The following is an 18,294-nucleotide window of genomic DNA, read 5'->3' as shown; positions in this document are numbered from 1 at the left end:
TCTTTTATCTTTCTGAAAGTTTTTACCCAGTATTTTCAATCCTATGTTAGGTTCTCTTAGGTCTATTTAAATTGAAAATTTATGTCCTTCAGTTCTAATATTTTCTTATTATATTTATTTTTATAATTTCTCCAGTCTATTTTCTCTATTTTCTTTATAAAGAACTCAAGAAAGATGTTAGACTTCTCAAACACACCCTTTATTTTCTCATCTTTTCCCTCAGTTGTCTATCTTATTGTCTTTTTTATTACTTTCTAAGAGATTCTCTTTATCTTCTAAGTCTCACTGAAAATTTTGTTTCAGCTTTCATGTTTTTTATTTCAAAGAGCTCTCTTTTGTTCTCAGACTGTTTCTTTTTACTAAAAACATTATTCAACTTGTTTTCTTCTGATTCCTGCAGGGTGTCTCCTCTAGAGACAATGCTAGTTTCGGTCTCTCATGCTGAAAGCTGTCCTCAAATGAATGTTGATCCTTACTTGTTGGTCCATATCCAACTAGTAGGGAAGTCTTACAATTGAGTGTCTGCTCTGTATACATGGGTGGAACTTGTTGACTATGAGGCTTTAGGAAATGATCAAGCAATAGAAAGCTGACTTTTCTTTTAGGGAAATGTCAATGTATAAAGGTGTTTTCTCTGGGGACTTAAAGTTCCTCCAAAGATGAATTTTCCATCCTTAGGTAGGAGGAACATCTCTGACTTCAGCACTCTAGGCAGAAGGCAAGGCAAGCAGGCTGGTTGGGGCAGGGGTGAGGGTCTCATTACCAACTTCTGCACTCCTCCTTTTCCAATCCCCCAAGGCTAAGGAATTAAATTTTAAAAAGCATCTTCTCCTAATTCTGCTTTCTTCTTGAAGGCAAAAGTAAAGTCCTGGCTTTAGGAGATTTTTTTCAAAGTGAGGAGCTCTGTACCCCAGGGCTCATTCTCCCCTTCCTCCCTGAGTTCATTGGAAGGGACAAGGCTGGGCTCTGGTGCACTGCTTGAGGAAGAGCTGATACCCTCTGGGAAAACAAACTCAAAAGCCAAATCAACAAGATAACTGGGAACACCATCTCTTCAAGAGAAATAAAACACACAAGATTAAGGATTCCACCAGAATATCAGGACACTGAGGCAAGTTAAAATTAAGCTAAGAGGCATACTTTTAAAAATAGAAATATTGCCCTAGCTGGTTTGGCTCAGTGGATAGAGCCACGGCCTGTGGACTGAGGGTCCCGAGTTCTATTCCGGTCAAGAGCACATGCCTGGGTTGTGGGCTCGATCCCCAGTGTGGGGCATGCAGGAGGCAACCAATCAATGATTCTCTCTCATTGTTGATGTTTCTATCTCTCTCTCCCTCTCCCTTCCTCTCTGAAATCAATAAAAATAGGAATATTAGCAACATGAAACAGAAAAGAAAGCATATAATTGCATCAAACTATAAATAATAAGTATAAAAATATAATATTTGCAATAAAGAACTCTATGGTTGGCATAAAGAGCAAAACAAAAACAGCCAGGGAATAAATTAATTTGGAAGACCAGATTGACAAGTTCTCCCAGAAAGAAGAGAAATCAAAGAATCAGAAAAATATAAGAGAAATGCTGGGCAATATGGAGATTAGAAGTAGAAGTAAGAGCTAACATATAAGTAATATTTAATTATTAGGAAGAGAAAATAATTAAAATAGAAAGAAGAAATAATTTTAAAAATAGTAGACTGAATTATCCAGAATTATAAAAGACTAGAAACTTCCAATTTAAAGGGCCCAGAACTGACAAAACTATATGTATAAGGTAAAACTCAGACCTAGATTCATTATTATAATAATTAAGAATTCCAAAAAGATTATTTTAAATGTTTCCAGGGAAGGGAAAGCAGATGCAGATTAAAATCATATTTTCCCACAGCAACAATAACTATAGAATTATATTTTTGAATATTGAAAAGAAAAAAGAACTTTAAACCTGAAATTTTATAACTGCCATCCAAATATATAAGCATGATTTTAAAAATTTCTCAAATAGACAAGCCCTCAAATATTTCACCACAAAGACTCATAAAAAATAGTGTTATATAAAGCACTTGAAAAAGAAGAAAGACAAATGCAGGAGATGATGCAAGAGATACATAAAGCAGTGGTGACCAAATAATGTGGGAGAGTTTGTGTTGTATTTTAAACAATAGCTAAGATTAAAGAAAAGGAGAAAACTATCAATAATAATCCATATTAAAAGTATAGATAGGGGTTGGTAGAAGTTGTTTTACATATCCTTCAGTATAATCATTTGAGAACCTTTGTATTTACTAAAATAATTTTCCTGTGGATTTTTAGAAATATTATTCTATCATCCTATATAATAAAAGGCTAATATGCAAATTGTCCCCTTGACCGGGAGTTCAACCAGGGGGCAGGGCTGGCAGAGAGAGAGACAAAGGATAAAAGTTCTTGTCTTATTGGGAGGAATATTGATATAACATTTTTTTTCAAAAGCAAGAAAATATATTTTAAAAATAGAAACTGGAAACAATAATAAAAGTAAAAGTAAATCCAAATATATCAATAATTAAAATAAATGCATTTGATTGAAACTCACCACTCAATTATTAATAGACTGAATATTTCAAGTCCATGTATGTGTTATTTATAAGAGATAAGGACAGGTGAAGGTTGAAAGCAAAAAGATTTAAAAAATGGCACATTAGGCAAATATGAACCAAAAGAAAGTCATGTAGCACATTAGTATCATTTAAACTAGACTCCAAAACAATAAGAGTATTAGGGATTGAGAGAATTACTACTAAATAATAAAAGTTTTAATCACCAAGAAGAGAACAACTTTAAACATAAATGTGCATGATATAACCTCAAATATATTAGGTAAAATTTTGTAAAACTGGGGTGAATTTAGCATTGCTTTTTCAGATGATAGATCAAGAAGACAAAAAATCAGCAAGGATATAGAAAATACGAACCACTCAATTGCAAGCTATGACCCACTCAAATAACAAATAATGAATAATTAATATATGTAGCATTTTCCAAATAATAGAGAATATACATCTTTCTCAAGCACACATGGAATATATGCAAAATTTGATCATGTATTTTAAAAAGTCTCAATAAACTTCAAACTTAGATACAAAGAAGACTTGGAACTCTGGCCACAATGAAATTAAATTAGAAGTTTAAAATATAAATTAAAATGCACACATATTTAGCAATATTGATAAATTACTCATGGGTTAAAGGGGAATATCAAAATAAAAATTTTTAAATATCTAAAACTGAATTATAGTAAAAACACCATATATCAAAACTTCTGGGATGCAGCCAAATATATTTTGAAGGAAATTTGTAGCTAAGTACTTATATTAGAATATAAGTATTATTCTTAAGTAATTCAGGGGGGAAAGCACAACAAATTCAAATAAGAATAAATTAGAAAATAAAAACAGAAGCAGAGAGCAACAAAACAGAAAACAAAAATGCAATAGAGAAAACCAAAAGGCTGAGAGCTGGTTCTTTGTTAAAACTGATATAGATAAATTTTTCAAGACTCATCAAGATAAGATAAAAGCTACAAAAGCAATATTATGAATAATAGGGGGTATAGCTACACATAAAACATACCAAAAAATGGCCCAGCCGGTGTAGCTTGGCGATTGAGTGTCAACCCAGGAACCAAGAGGTCAAGGCCACATGTAAGGGGCATGTGTGGGGGAAGGGAGGGGGGTTGCAGCCTGCAGGAGGCTGCTGATTGATGTTCCTATCTTTATCCCTCTCCCTTCCTCTCTCTCTCTAAAAAATCAATAAAAACATATTTTAAAAATATATATACAAAAAAATAAATGATATGCCAACAATATTGAAAATTCAACAAATTTCTACAAAAATATAACTTATTAAAACTCACTCAAAAAAATTTATGAATAGTGCTATAGTTACTAAAGGTACTGCTACACCGGTTAAAATTATGCCCCTACCACTACCACCACTACCACCACCACCACCACACACAAATGTACTGGCCCAGATGGATTTACAGGAGAGGTCAAACTTTTAAGGAACAGATCATCTCAAGTTGATACAAATTCTTCCAGATAACAGAAAAAGGGAGTTTACTCCCCAGCTCATTCTGTAAGGGGAGGTGTTGGAGAAAAATGGGCAGTAAACAAAAGGAAGAAAAAGTCCTGCCTCATGGAACTTACATCCTAGGGTGGGTGTGAGATGGAGACACAGTACATAAATAAAATATATAGTATGTTATATGGTGGTAACTGCTGTGAAGAAAAATAAAAGACAAATGGGAAATGGGTTGTTAAGATAGGCCTCTCGCATGAGGAAGACTGAGGAGATGAGAGAACTATCCATGGCTGACTGAGGAAGAAATAAACAGGACCATTAACGAGAGCAGGAAATGCAATGGCCCTGTGGGGGGAGCACGACTTCAAATCCATGCGTCTCTTTCAAATCTCTGTTCAAGGCAAAAATGGAGGACTGGAGTTGAGTGGCTGGGGCTGGATGGTCAAGGGGAAGGACAACAGGAAATGAGGGGTCAGACCTAAACCTGACCCAGTATTGTGGGAGAGAGACCAGCAGAGACAGAGAAAGAAATCTGGTACACCCCTCTTAGGGAAGCAGGCCTCCCCTCCACCCCCAAGTCAGCCGCAAGGCAAGCTGTTGGAAGAGACACAGAAACAGTATTTTTCAGAGAGACATGATGCAGGAGAAGCAAGAAGCCAATTTATAGGAAGTACAGTGGGATTATGCCCATAGCCAGAAAGAAAAGGAGTAGATTTTGGTAGACTCTGTATTTTAATATTGCTTATAAGATAAACTTACAGCACCTGGGTGAGGCTGGCAGTGCAGGGATGACCAGGCTAAGTTACAGATGGAGGAAACTGAGGCTCCGAGATCACACAGCTGCTAAGTGATAGAGGTGGGAAGAAGCCCAGACCTTCTGACCCGCAGTCCAGGGCTGCACCCACTCTGCTGGGCTTCCTGACTCAGAGTTTGTCTTCATAAACCACTTGTTTTAGCGCTGCTTTAGGAGCAGCCTGAGTTAACCTCGATAGCTATGATTTCATTAACAATAAAACAAATTTTCTACAAGCATCTCTTTCAATTCTCTGAACATTTTTCTTCAAAATAATGTCTTCAGCAAATGAAAAAAAAGCTAAGTCCACTTTCCCCCTCCCCCAACACAAAATAAATGCAGCCACCAATATCCATGGTATGTGGGAGTCAGCTTGTGAGACTGGGTGTCTCTCACTGCAGTGACAGGGGCCTGGTGAGCCCAAATGTCCCTCCCTGGAGCTCTGGGGGCACCATGTCCTGGGAAAAAGAGAGCCCCTACCAAGCTGAACACATCGTGCCAACTTTATAAATAGCCCTTCAGTCAAATGGACGCTCAGATTCAACTCCTGCCAACTCCTGTCCGATGGCCTTATTTTATTCTTTAACATGCAACAGCCACCTCGTACCGACCCCACCCCACCAAACAAAATCCCTGTGTGGGATTGTCAGCCTGCAGCCCTCCCGCTCACACCCCTGCATCAGGCCTGTGGCTCAGGTGAGAGCTGGTTGAAAGGCACTGAGACTGCCCCCGGAAAGCCCAGGCGGTGCTGAGGGCAGAAACTGGATTTGACTCCCTCCCCAACCCACACCCAACACCTGCTCTTAAAAAGGAGAGGGGACATGATTTCTACAAGTATAATAATTCCCATTTTATAATATTCCCATTTGAATACCACTGTACCACGTACAGACAGCGATGCCAGGCTCACAGGGGCCTTTGAAGGGCAGTCTTCCTCCCAAGCTCTGGCCAGGCTTCTATCAAGCATATCTCGTGATGGCCAACCCACCACCCCTCAAGCAGCCCCGTCCATCTGCAGACAGCACTCCCAGCCAGAAAGTTCTTCTTTATACAAAGCTGAATCCCACCCACCTCCTCAGACCTCGGCTAGGCTCCACCAGGGGCGTCTGCCTGGGCTTGTCACTGAGACTCAGAGGCTGCCCACCCCTGCCTGGTTACCTTCAGATCTCAAAGGAGGACCAGCAGTTATTCCACCAGATTTCTTCAATCCTCATGTCCAGGTTCTGAACTTTGCATCACTTGCTCTCACCTCTCATTGCCCATTTGTACACAAAGTGAGTTCCCCTCTGACTAGTTAAAATACAAGCTTCCACCCAATGGGTATCTGCATGTGTCTGGCTCTGAGCGTGGCATACGGTTTTCCTACATAGTCCCCCCAACAGCCTCACTGACGGCCAAGGTCACAGAAGCTCTGAATTTAAGCAGGAAGACTGACTGCAGAGCCAGACCACACTTGGAGAGGTGGAAAGCAGTGCCCTGGAAAGTGCTGGGGATACACAGCTGCTGGGGGCGGGGTGGGGAGGGAAGGGAGGGTAGTGAGAGTGCCAGAAGCAGCAGCAGCAACAGATACAAAAAAGAGCCCAACTCTGAGTTCATAATTGGTTGAGGTCATCAAAAAGAAGAATGAAGCCCTGGCTGGTGTGGCTCAGCTGGTTGGGTGTTGTCCCGTGCACCAAAAGGTGACCTGTTGATTCCCAGTCAGGGCATGTGCCCAGGTTGTGTGTTCAATCCCTGGTTGGGGTGCAAAGAGGATGAAACCAATTGATGTTTCTCTCTCACATCAATGTTTCTCTCTCTCTCCCCCACCCCCCCCCTCTCTCTCTCTCTCTCTCTCTCTCTCTCTCTCTCTCTCTAAAATCAATTTTTAAAAAAAATTTAAAGAAGAATGAAGAGACTTCAATTTGAGGTGAATTAAAGGATGCTTTGGATTCTAACTGGGTCAGACAGGTTGAGGGAGGAGAGGTATTCTACAAAGAAGAAACAGAATGAGCAAAGACACATGTATCTTGGGAACAGTTGCCATTTGGACAAAAATGTAGGAAAAGAAAAAACTTGGAAATTGGGCTGGATGGAGTGCCCTTTAACAAAACACCAGGAAAGGCTTGCTGGGCTGGGCTCCATCACAGGCCAGGGTCATGGATTTGAGGGCTCTTGGGGGATCTGGAAGGAAGACCAGCAATCAGGCAACAGAGCTATTTCCACATTGACTCATCCATCTTTCCTCCCCACTCCCCTGCAACATGGCTTATGGGAGTGACTGTGATGCTAGCAACTTAGAGAGGTGTCTCCTGTCCCACAGATAGACAGGGAAATACTGAAGGCAGCCCACCCAGGACACACTACCCCAGCCCAATCCTCTTGAAAACCAAGATTGGAGTCAGCCCAGCCACAGTCTGAGAAGCTTGACTCTGGCACCAGCTCACCCTTTCATTTGCTCCTTCTTGCTTCAACTCAGATTAATGACAACAAAATCTCAGCCACGAACAGAACAGATACACACAAACATTTTTACTAGTAAAATAATGTCTTCCGTGTGTTTACATCCATAATTGAGGGTCGGATATAGGTAATAAGCTGACTTGAAGCCAGCCAGCCCTGCTTGATTTGTTGACAAAATAATTCACAGACAGTTCTCAGGCCCTCAGCCACAAACCTGTAAATAAGTTTCCAGTTTCTGAATAACCATTATAGACATCAAATAAAACCATTCACACCCTAGCTGATTTGGCTCAGTGCATAGAGCATTGGCCTGCAGACAGAAGGATCCCGGGTTCAATTCCAGTCAAGGGCACGTACCTCACTGTGCCCTGGTCAGGCTCATGCAGGAGGCAATCAATCAATATGTTTCTCTCACATCAATGTTTCTCTCTGTCTTTCCCTGTCTCTAATAAATAAGTAAATAAGTAAATGGAAAAGTATCCTCAGATGAGGATTTTAAAAATAATAGTAAAGTAAATAAATACATAAGTAAATAAATAAATAAAACCATTCATCTTAAAAGCATCTCAGAACCCAGGAGTGCCTTCAAAAACACTCGCTAGCACAAATGGTCATGCACTAGCACAAAATGCCAATCACAAAACACCACATTTCTTCCTTGCTTAATTTTTATACTTTTTCAATAAAGTGTCTAGGTATTTCTGTTTGGTTGAGCGAGTACAGAATACTAGTAATTGTTCTGGGCAAGCCAGCACCCCAAGATACTTCTCAAACCAGCTCTGCCACTATTCGAAAAGTTCCTCTACGTTATTCTTTCTTATTTTGTATGTTCCTAAGCAATAGCAGTGATTCCATTTCATTCCAACCAACAGTATTCATTGAGTTTCTATTATGTCTTCAGAATTCTGCTCCAGGGCAGTCCCGAAGGCTATCACAACCTAAGATTTTACCCAACTGATCCTGGTATGTATATTAAGACTTCTCAGACCACACAACCTGATTTGCAATCGTAGAACCTATAGTTACTATAAATACAGGGTGAGCAAAGATAACTGTGATTTCAACCTCCCCTGAAGGTGTCTACAGTCTACAACTGTTGAAGGACAGGGGAATTTATATACCTGTTAAAACTATAATACAAGCAGGAGATAAAGAGTGATGGAGTCTGGGACAAATAAATTACAAAAGGAAGAAATCACTGCAACTCAGAGAAAGGCTGTGTGGAAGAGGTGGCATATTCCTGTGGCTTGCAGCATAATTGGAATTTCAAGAAGTAGGAAGAGATAGGAGAAGTATTCTTGCTTCAGGGGGGAAATTAGAATATGCATGTTGTGTGTGAGGAACAGTAAGGAATGCTATCCTGTGCCTTGGGGTAAGTCAAAGTCCAGAAAGACAGGACTGGAAAAGTAGGCTGGATCCAATTTTGCAAGGTCTTGAATGCCATGACCACCAGATTGACTAAGTTTTTCCTTTCCTCCCGTGACTCAGCTAGACTGCATTCCCCAGCTTCTCTCTAAGTTAAGTTCCACCATGTGATTCAATTCTTGCCAACGGAATATTGCAGTAGTGACATAATATACACCACTTCCAGGACGGGCCCGAATCCTGCCTGTTCAGGCCACAGCTGGGCCTCCATCCAGGGGTTCTACTCTCTGCTGGTTTGGACATCAGCACCATGGCAAGCTTGGAGCCACACTGTGGAGAACCTCGGTCAAACTCATCCTTGACTGATTGTGTGTCGCAGAGCCCAACCCCACGCTGCTTCCAAGGGGGGCTTTTCCTGAGTGAGAAGTAAACTCAGATGGTGCTGGGTCTCTGAGATTTCAGGGCCCATTGCATGAGCTTTGAAGTCAGTATTCCTCTAAATAATTAATATACCAGGTTTGGGATTTGCATGTTCTTCCTCAGGCCACTGAGAGCCTGGTGGCTGTGAGTGTCCCCCCCACCCCCCCCACCCCCCCACATCCCGCATGGTTCAGGGTTCAGGTTCAGGGTTCGGGCTCTGGAGGAGGCCACACTCAAATGAAAGAGACTAGAAAATATTAATTTGGAAATATTGGGGGCCAGGCGGGAGCCCAGCTCAAGAGGAAGGACTCCGCTTTGCTCCAGCCTTGCCATCCCTTTTATTCAGGTTTGGGATCCACCCACATCTCTTAGGCAGGCAATTCCAGGAATAGCTCCATGATAGCCCATCAGCAAGGATTTACATGAGACTAAAAGGTGGAAGTTGCTTCAGCTCCCTTTGTCTCAACTAGACAGTGGGTGCTTGGCTCTGACCTTTCAGAGCCTTCAAGGTTAACCAGCCTTCTGGGTTCCTTGTCCACACCTCTCTGCTAGTGAAGACAATGGGCAGCTTCCAACAGGTGGCAGCATGGAAGCTGGTGTGGACGTGGGGAGGAAACACTGCCAGTACGCCTAGTTCTGAGACCATTGAAAGGCAGAGAGATGAGATGGTGGGAGTGATGGTGGGAGAAAGGAAATGAGGCAATATTTCACATCATCCGCTCACTTCTTCCTATTCCACTTTTATGCCTTTGTTTATTGAGACAGATTTCTCAAAGGTCACCAGTAACCTCATCCATAATCCAGTGTCATCTTTCTTCCTTAGCATTATCATCCTGTAGCATTTGACACTGTTAACCACTGCCCTCTTTTTCAGGTTCTCTTTTCTCCCTTTTTCTCCTAATATCCTGCTGATCTCTGAAGACTCTTTCTCTCCATTGGCTCTTGTCCCTCCACTGAGCCTTCAAAAGAAGTCACCCTGAAGCTTCTGGCTTGGAGCCCACTCTTCTCTCTTCTAGATGCATGGGATCCCTGGGGGTCTCATTCACCATCTGGCTACAGCCTTCCTGCTCATGGCCCCCCGCCCCAAGCAATCCACCAGCTCTGACTTGTCTTCTGAGCTCCAGATCAAAATGTTCAATTTGCCATTGGAAGAGCCCTGCCCGGAGGTCCCACAGGCACCTCAAGTGCAGTTTGTCCAAAACAGAACCCACCACGTTGTCACTGCCTCTCATTATTGACCACCTCCAAGCAAAGCTGCTCCTTCTGTTTCTGGTTGTCTGAGACCAGGGGTTCGGTCATGAAGGACTTGAATATCTGCTAAAATCAAGGTATGACATTCCCCCCAGAGAGTCTAAGAACTCCACCCTGAATCCCAATAGCTTTTGAAAATTGATCTGACATGTATTTCACTTTTACAGTGTGTCATCCCATGTCATGATTCCTACAAAAGCACATCTCTCTAAATCATATGGCAACATGTCCACTCCACTAACATGGCCCGGCAGGGCTGGAGATGAGCTCATGTCAGGGTGGTGACTCTGTCTTACTGCCTCCTCCCCTAGCTTGGGTTTCAATTCCCTTTTAGTGAAGTTTCTTTTCGTCTTTCCAACCTGAAGAAGATTCCTTTCAGAAAGTAAAAGTGGAGGATAATTTGATATTTTGCTTGTTCTCAATCACCAAATAGGCCTCCAAGTTATAGGCCTATCCCTCCTCATTCTTCCTGTGCAGAACAGAGCTTACAAAAAGCCTTTTCATTCTTACTATACTTTCACAAGTTTTAATTTAATTCACACTCTACCTGAATTAGGCAGGACTCTTTTAGTCACAAGTGGCAGAAATCCAAGGAGGGATTTATTGGCTCATGAGACCAAGTCACATAGAGGGCAGGCAGGTATGGAGGTGGCCTTGCCAAGTCAGGGCCTCAAGTCAGGGACTTGGAACCCATCGACTCAGCGCCTCTGCTCTGATCTCAGTTTCTCTCTGTGTCCTTAATTCTTCCAGCCAAACCAGCTTCCCTGAGGGATGGATTCCTGACCACAGTGATTCTGACTCACATCCTTAACACCTCTTCAACCAGGGAGTAAGAGTCTTTCTTCAGGCTCCTATATGAAAAGCCCAGGAAAAACTCCACTTAGCTCAGCTTGGCTCAACCAATTATACCTTTTAGAACAGTCATTGTGATTAGAATGGTGAAGTAATTTACCCATCCTGCATCACATACCCATTTCTGGTGTTAAAAAAAAAAAAAAATGAGAAAAAAGGAAGGCAGAGTGCTGAGCAGATAAAATTAATAGATATCTGCTCTTCTAGCCTCCCTGGTAGTACATTCCCTCAATACATATGCCTTTCCCAGTCTGTCCTCTCTATATCCCCTGTGGTAAACTATTGCCAGTTACCAGGTAGTCTGTTGTAAATGAGACCAAAGAAATGAGTCTTCTCCATGTGCTGTGAAGAGGACACTATTACAGACTTCCAATCCCGGAACTCTGCAGGGGAGAATGCTCTCCAATGATCACTTCTGGCTGTATTTCTGTGATCCTAATTCCAGATGATGCTGACCTTTGGGGCCATTTCACCTCCCTTTCTGCCCTGCTCGGCCACTTACTTTTGCTCTACCAACCAACATCTCAGCAATCACCATGAAGCCCGGAGTACTCCTTCCCTGGTCTCCCAAACTCCCAGGCACCTTACCTAGGAACATCCTTTCTCTAAAAACACTAGAACCTTGTGTGGTTAATGCTTGGGAAGAGGGCAAATGATGCATAATTCACATCCAAGCATGAATTACAGGTGTTAACCCTACTGAATTTCTAATGAATAGAAGGTTGTTACGGGCTGAATCGCATCCTACCAAAAATGTATATGTTGAAGTCCTAATCCACAGCACCCTAAAATGTGACCATATTTGGAGATAAGTTCTTTACAGATGTAATTAATTTAAAATAAGGTCATCAGGGTGGGTCCTAACTCAATATGACTGGTGTCCTTAAAAAAAAAAAAAGATTAGGACCCAGACACACACAGTCAGAAGACCATGTAAAGAGACAGTGATGGGTCTGGGAGAGGCCACGTGTCCCTGGGTCTGGGTGAGGCCACGTGCCCCTGAGTCCGGGTGAAGCCGTGCCCCTGGGTCTGGCCGAGACCAAACCAGAGGGAGTCGGACCTCCGTTACCACCATTTGTCCACCATCCAGAGCTGAGGGGTCAGGGCTAACATGTACACATAAGGAACTGGTGGACATTGAAATTGGGTCTCTAAAGAACTGTTGGTCCAGAAAGAAACTCACTACAGACTGATTCATTTGCCTGTCAGCATAACTATTATTGCTCGTCTCACATTCAGTTCTTATAAGTATATCTCTAGTGACATATGATCTCGCTCATCTAGGGGAAATGATGAACAACATAGACTGATGAACAAGAACAGAACCAGAAACAAGGAGGCATCGATCGGACTATCGGGCCTCAGAGGGAGGATAGGGGAGGATGGGGGGAGAGGGGGAGAGATCAACCAAAGGACTTGTGTGCATGCATATGAGCCTATCCAACAGTTAAGTTCAACAGGGGGTTGGGACATCCGTGGGGAGGGGTGTGGGATGGGAATGGGGGGATGAGGACAAATATGTGACACCTTAATTAATAAAGAAATTTTAAAAAAAAAAGAGACAGTGAGAAGGTGGTCATCTACAAGCCTCAGAGGAAACCAACCCTGCCAGCACTTTGAACTCAGACTTCCAGCCTCTAGAACTGAAGGAAATAAATGTCTTGTTTAAGCCACCATCTGTGATACTTTGTTACGGCAGCCCTAGCAAACTAATACAGAAAGGGAAGGAAGCAAACTTTAAGCTGAGGAGTCATCTCAGCACGTTCAAGGACTTAGCTCTATCCTTTCTCTGTCTTCCCACAGGCCTAGAGAAACGGGAATCTGCCCCGCTCATCAGAAAGGCTGCAATTTCCCCTTCCAGCAAATAATTCCAAAAACAGACACAGGACCCCAGTTATACTTTCAAGCATACACTGAAAACCAGGATATACATATGAGAAAGATTTAATGTCCAAGCAGAATCGTTGTCATGTATAACTCAGGTTAACCTATCCCAAAAAGATGAATGAAGTTTTGGGTTTTTTTAAATACACAGATACAACCAGGGACTCAAGGACTTGGTTTATACGGTAAAGTGTAGGGGTCCTGTGGATACCTGGGATAGAACTGCTGTCCTAGAAGTAGAGCATGTAAGTCCTGGGGGACATCTGAACAAAACACGTGGAGAAGCACAAGCTGGGATGTGATGTGACCAGAATATCAAGTAGACTGCATTTAGCCATCAGACCAAAGCCACTCATCTCTATCCACAGGGAAATAGATGTTTCCAATGAAAAGTTTGTAAAGTCTATAATCATTTTGGTGAGATTTTCCTAGACAGCCCCTGGAGCCCTCAGTGCAGATGTTTCCTGGATGTTGAAGGCATGGATATGGGATCTTTAAACTTGTCCGTTGATGAACAGAGCAGCCTAAGTCGGCCAGGGGAGAACAGACTCCTCCGTGGCAGAGACACATTCGATGGCTGCTTCTTTTCTGTTTTTAAAGTAAATTCTAATAAACCAGTGGAGAAGGCACAAGGGTCATGCTCAACACAAAATCCCTCCAAACACTCGGGATCTTCACCTGAGCAGACTGAGGTCAAGCTTGATAAGTCAGGTCTAAAGGTTGGAAGCTGAGCAAGGGAGTGCTTACACAGCCTCTCCATGTCACAAGGGAGAAACTGAGGTCCTGGGACCTGGTTTAGCTCACACCGCTACTGAAAGAAAGACTTACTCAAACCCAGACTTGAACTTCTTTTTTGCTCCCTTACATTTCTATTGTCTGCTACTCTTGCCTTCAGATTCCCCTTTTCACTCTTTGGCTGAGATAGCCGAGGCTGCCCTCTCACTGCCCATGCCTGCACTCTAGCCTCTTTAGGGCCCTGCCTTCCCAAGGCTTGCCTCCTGCCCAGAATCTTCCTTCCTTCCAAATCTCACCTGCGCCACGTCACTTTCTCTCAGCGTGCTCCCTCTGCCAAGCTCTGTCCGTAGACACTGTCCTGTCTGGTGGGCACCTCTACGGTGAGCTACCCCAACAACTACAGTTGGCATTGTACCCTTTACAAACGAGGCAATGGAGCAAGATATAAAGAGGCAGCACTTTGGTATGAGAAGATCTGATCCAGGTACTGGCTCCATCACTTTGGCCGTGTGGTCTTGAGCAAACGTGTTTGCATTGTGAAACCACCAATATTACCTAGAGGACATGATAATCCTTACTGTTGATGTATGAGGCAGTAAAACTGAGTTCTTGAAGGCATGGACTTGGAGCCAGACTCTGTCTCTTATTAGCTTAATCGGTTTCCTTAAGCACTTTGGCCCTCAGTTTTCCTTCTGTAAAGTGAAGACGATAACAATAGACCCTACGTGATGGTAGTTCTGCATAATATACTTATAACAGTATCTGGTATATAAGAAACACCTTGGAAATGTTTGGTGTTGTTATTTGTGAACTGTAAAGTACTATGCAAACGTTACTTATTTAATTTAAATATCAGTTGCTCTCAGTGTTGCTACATCATACTGGATAGGCTGCACGTCAGAGACACTTAGCTGCAAGTGTTCACAATACAAGGACATTTTGAGACTCATTGCAAGGTTCAGAGACAGCTATGGCCTTGGGCTACATAAAAATCCTGCCCGAAAAGGGAGAAGCAGAAGTGAGCCACAGAGGAAGGCAGGGAACCTATTCAGCGGAGAGCCAGCTCTGTGTCCATCTCTTATTAGTTAAATTCATCAAACATAGGTTTGTTCCTGCCTAAATTCACATTCAAATGGCTAAGTCCAGAGCCAGAATATGAAATGGGCAAGTAAGTGGACATGACATGTGTTGTTTTGATCAAATGCAAAGGATATGTGCCATCTGGCATTTGCAGGATTTTAACCTACATGCTGTGTGTGTCCAGCCCTCTCAGGAGGGCTATTGGAGGCCCTCTGATCACACACACATTTGCGTGTGGGGACACACTCACATACAGAGGTCCTCAAGATGGGAGGAGTGACCTGGGGAGGGTGGAGGGAGAAGATCAGGAGAGAGCTCTGCTCTGAAGTCCGGCTGCAGACAGTGTCCACTGTAGACACCGAAAGGAAGAGATGCTGAACTCCCAGGGACTTTGGGTCCCTCCAGAACCCTTGGCAAGTCTGTTCATTTCCAGCACAACTAGGACATTAATTTTAATTTCTCAAAAATTGCATCCTTTCTACCCTAACCTGCCCACCACTTAACCACCCCAGAATAATGCATGCTGTGGTTATGGGCTATTAAGCAAGGATTGCCCTGGGTTCCAAGAGAGCACATTTCATTTGTTGGTGATTTAATTCATACAAGTACTGCGATAACAAATGTAAAGCTCTTTCCAAGCAAAGGCATTGTACAACCTTAAATTATTTTTGCTTACAAAATCATTACCCCCAGAGCTAGGCACTCTAAGACCTCTGAGTGACTAAGGATGGCTAATGCTGACATGAATTTGAGGAGGAGATCATGTGATGGAAGGAAAAAAAATGGGACCTTTCAGTCCAGTTCCTGCTCCTCCTGGAGGGTGACCTTGGGCAAGACTCAGTTTCTTTATTTATGAAATAGGGATAATTATGTCTCCACACAGGGTGGTCATCAGAATTTAAGATCATGTTTATGAATGGTCTTCTAGAGATGGCACTCAAAAAGGGAGACATTATGATGAAATTTGTGGAGGAGAAACCAAGATGGCGGCATAGGTAAACACCTAAACTGCAGCCTCGCACAACAATTTCAAAAATACAACTAAAAGACAAAACGGACATCATCCAGAGCCACAGGAAAGCTGGCTGACTGAAACGCTTACAACTAGAAGGAAAGAGAAAACCACAAGGAAAATCAGAGGAGCTGTAAAAGCCTGAGGTACGGAGACACGGGCGGAGATGTGGGCGCATGCATGTGCGGGGAGGACGGAGCTGGAGAGGACAGGGCGGCTGAGTGCCTGGCTGGCCTTCTCTAGCAGAAAGGAGATAAAAGCTCCAGATTGCGCTGAACCCCAGCTCCAACTGCACTGAACCCTAGTTCCGGGCAAGACCCTGGGGACCCAGGCTCATACTGGGGGAACCTGGGCTGTAAGGCGGAAACTCAGGGGAGTGGCGAAAGGCAGAGCTCCGGAGGCACGCATGTGAATGCGTGCAGAGGACGGACTGTTGACTGTGCCGCTGAATTGCCCTAGCGGGAAGGAGACAAAAGCTCCAGACTGCGCTGAGCCCCAGTTCCGGGTGAGAATCTGGGAATCCAGATTCATTGGGGGAGAGACTAGACTGTTTTGCAGCAGACGAAACTCCAGGGCTCCTTTCTCTCAGAGGTGCTTGCAGGGAGTACCGAGGGACACTGAGAGACACTGAGACCCAGGAACCTCATAGGGGGCTGAAGGGAAGCCAAGGCTGTAGGCTCCACCCTGAAACTCCGCCCCATCCAAGCTGAGCACAGAGGCTTTTACAATTTTGCAAGTCTAGTTGAATAAGGCTGTCTCCCGGCATAGACACAGCTGATCCTAACAGCCAATTGGCCTGGAGGTCAAATCCTCCCAGTGTACCAACAGCAATCAAGGCTTAACAACACCAAGACTTTGCACTCAGTCCACAAAGGGGTGTACCAAGAGCGACCACCTAGGGTGATTGGGGAAGCTGAGCTACCAGCCCCTATAGGTCACTGACCACACAAAGCCACTCCATCAACACAGGGAGGCAGCCAAAATGCGGAGACACTGAAGTATGTCATGAACAGAAGAGATGGAGGAAAGTAAACTACTGGACGACACAGTATTCAGAACCACATTTATAAGGTTACTCAAGAGTCTTCTAAAAACTGCTGAGAAACTTGAAGAGACCTTCAAGGACCTTAATGAGAATACCAAAAAAAATGGAAAAGGATCAGTCAGAAATTATGCATACACTGTCTGAAATAAAGAATATACAGAAACTCAACTGTAGATCACCGTACCCCAAGAGTCAAACCAAAGATCTGGAACATGAGGAAGCAAAAAACACCCAACCAGAGAGGCAGAAAGAAAGAAGAATCCAAAAGTGTGAGGATAGCATAAGGAGCCACTGGGACGGCTTTAAGCGTACCAACATCCGAATTTTTGGGGAGCCAGAAGAAGAAAGAGAGCAAGATACTGAAAACCTATTTGAAGTAATAATGACTGAAAACTTCCCCCACCTGGTGAAAGAAATAGACTTACAAGTCCAAGAAGTGCACAGAACCCCAAACAAGAGGAATCCAAAGAGGACCACACCAAGACACATCATAATTAAAATGCCAAGGGCAAAAGACAAAGAGAGAATCTTGAAAGCAGCAAGAGAAAAACAGTTAGTTACCTACAAGGGAGTACCCATACGACTGTCAGCTGATTTCTCAACAGAAACTATGCAGGCTAGATGGGAGTGGCAAGAAATATTCAAAGTGATGAACAGCAAGAACCTACAACCAAGATTACTCTACCCAGCAAAGCTATCATTCAGAATTGAAGGTCAGACAAAGAGCTTCACAGACAAGAAAAAGCTAAAGGAGTTCATCACCACCAAACCAGGATTACATGAAATGCTGAAGGGTATTCTTTAAGAAGAGGAAGAAGAAAAAAAAAGGTAAAGGTAAAAATTATGAACAGCAAAAAGACATCAAATACACACCTACCAACAAGTGAATCTAAAAATCAAGTGAATAAAAAAACCTGAAGAACAGAATGGACTGGTGAATATAATAGAATCAGGGACATAGAAAGGGAGGTGATGGACAATTCTCAGGGGGAAGGGGGTCTGAGGGGTGCAGGAAGAGATTGGACAAAAATCTTACACCTATGGATGAAGACAGTGGCTGGGGGTAAGAGTATGGGAAGGGGTGGGGAATCAGGTGGAGGGGAGCTATGGGGGGGGGGAGAGAGGAACACCTGTAATAATCTGAACAATAAAGATTTATTATTAAAAAAAAAAGATGAAATTTGTAGGTTATGTTCTACTGAAGAGTTTGTGCAGGTCATTCTGGCTCTCTGCTTTGGCCCACTCTCTTGTCTACCTCCATCATGGCTCCCTAACCTAAAGGCAACCCATCTTCCTTTAGAACTAGTGATAATAATATGCAACACTAGTATGTGTGAGTAATTTTACATGTAT

The sequence above is a fragment of the Eptesicus fuscus genome, chromosome 9 (genome assembly GCF_027574615.1).
Source record: "Eptesicus fuscus isolate TK198812 chromosome 9, DD_ASM_mEF_20220401, whole genome shotgun sequence".
Classification (NCBI taxonomy): Eukaryota; Metazoa; Chordata; class Mammalia; order Chiroptera; family Vespertilionidae; genus Eptesicus; species Eptesicus fuscus.
Note: the sequence above shows the minus strand (reverse complement) of the source record.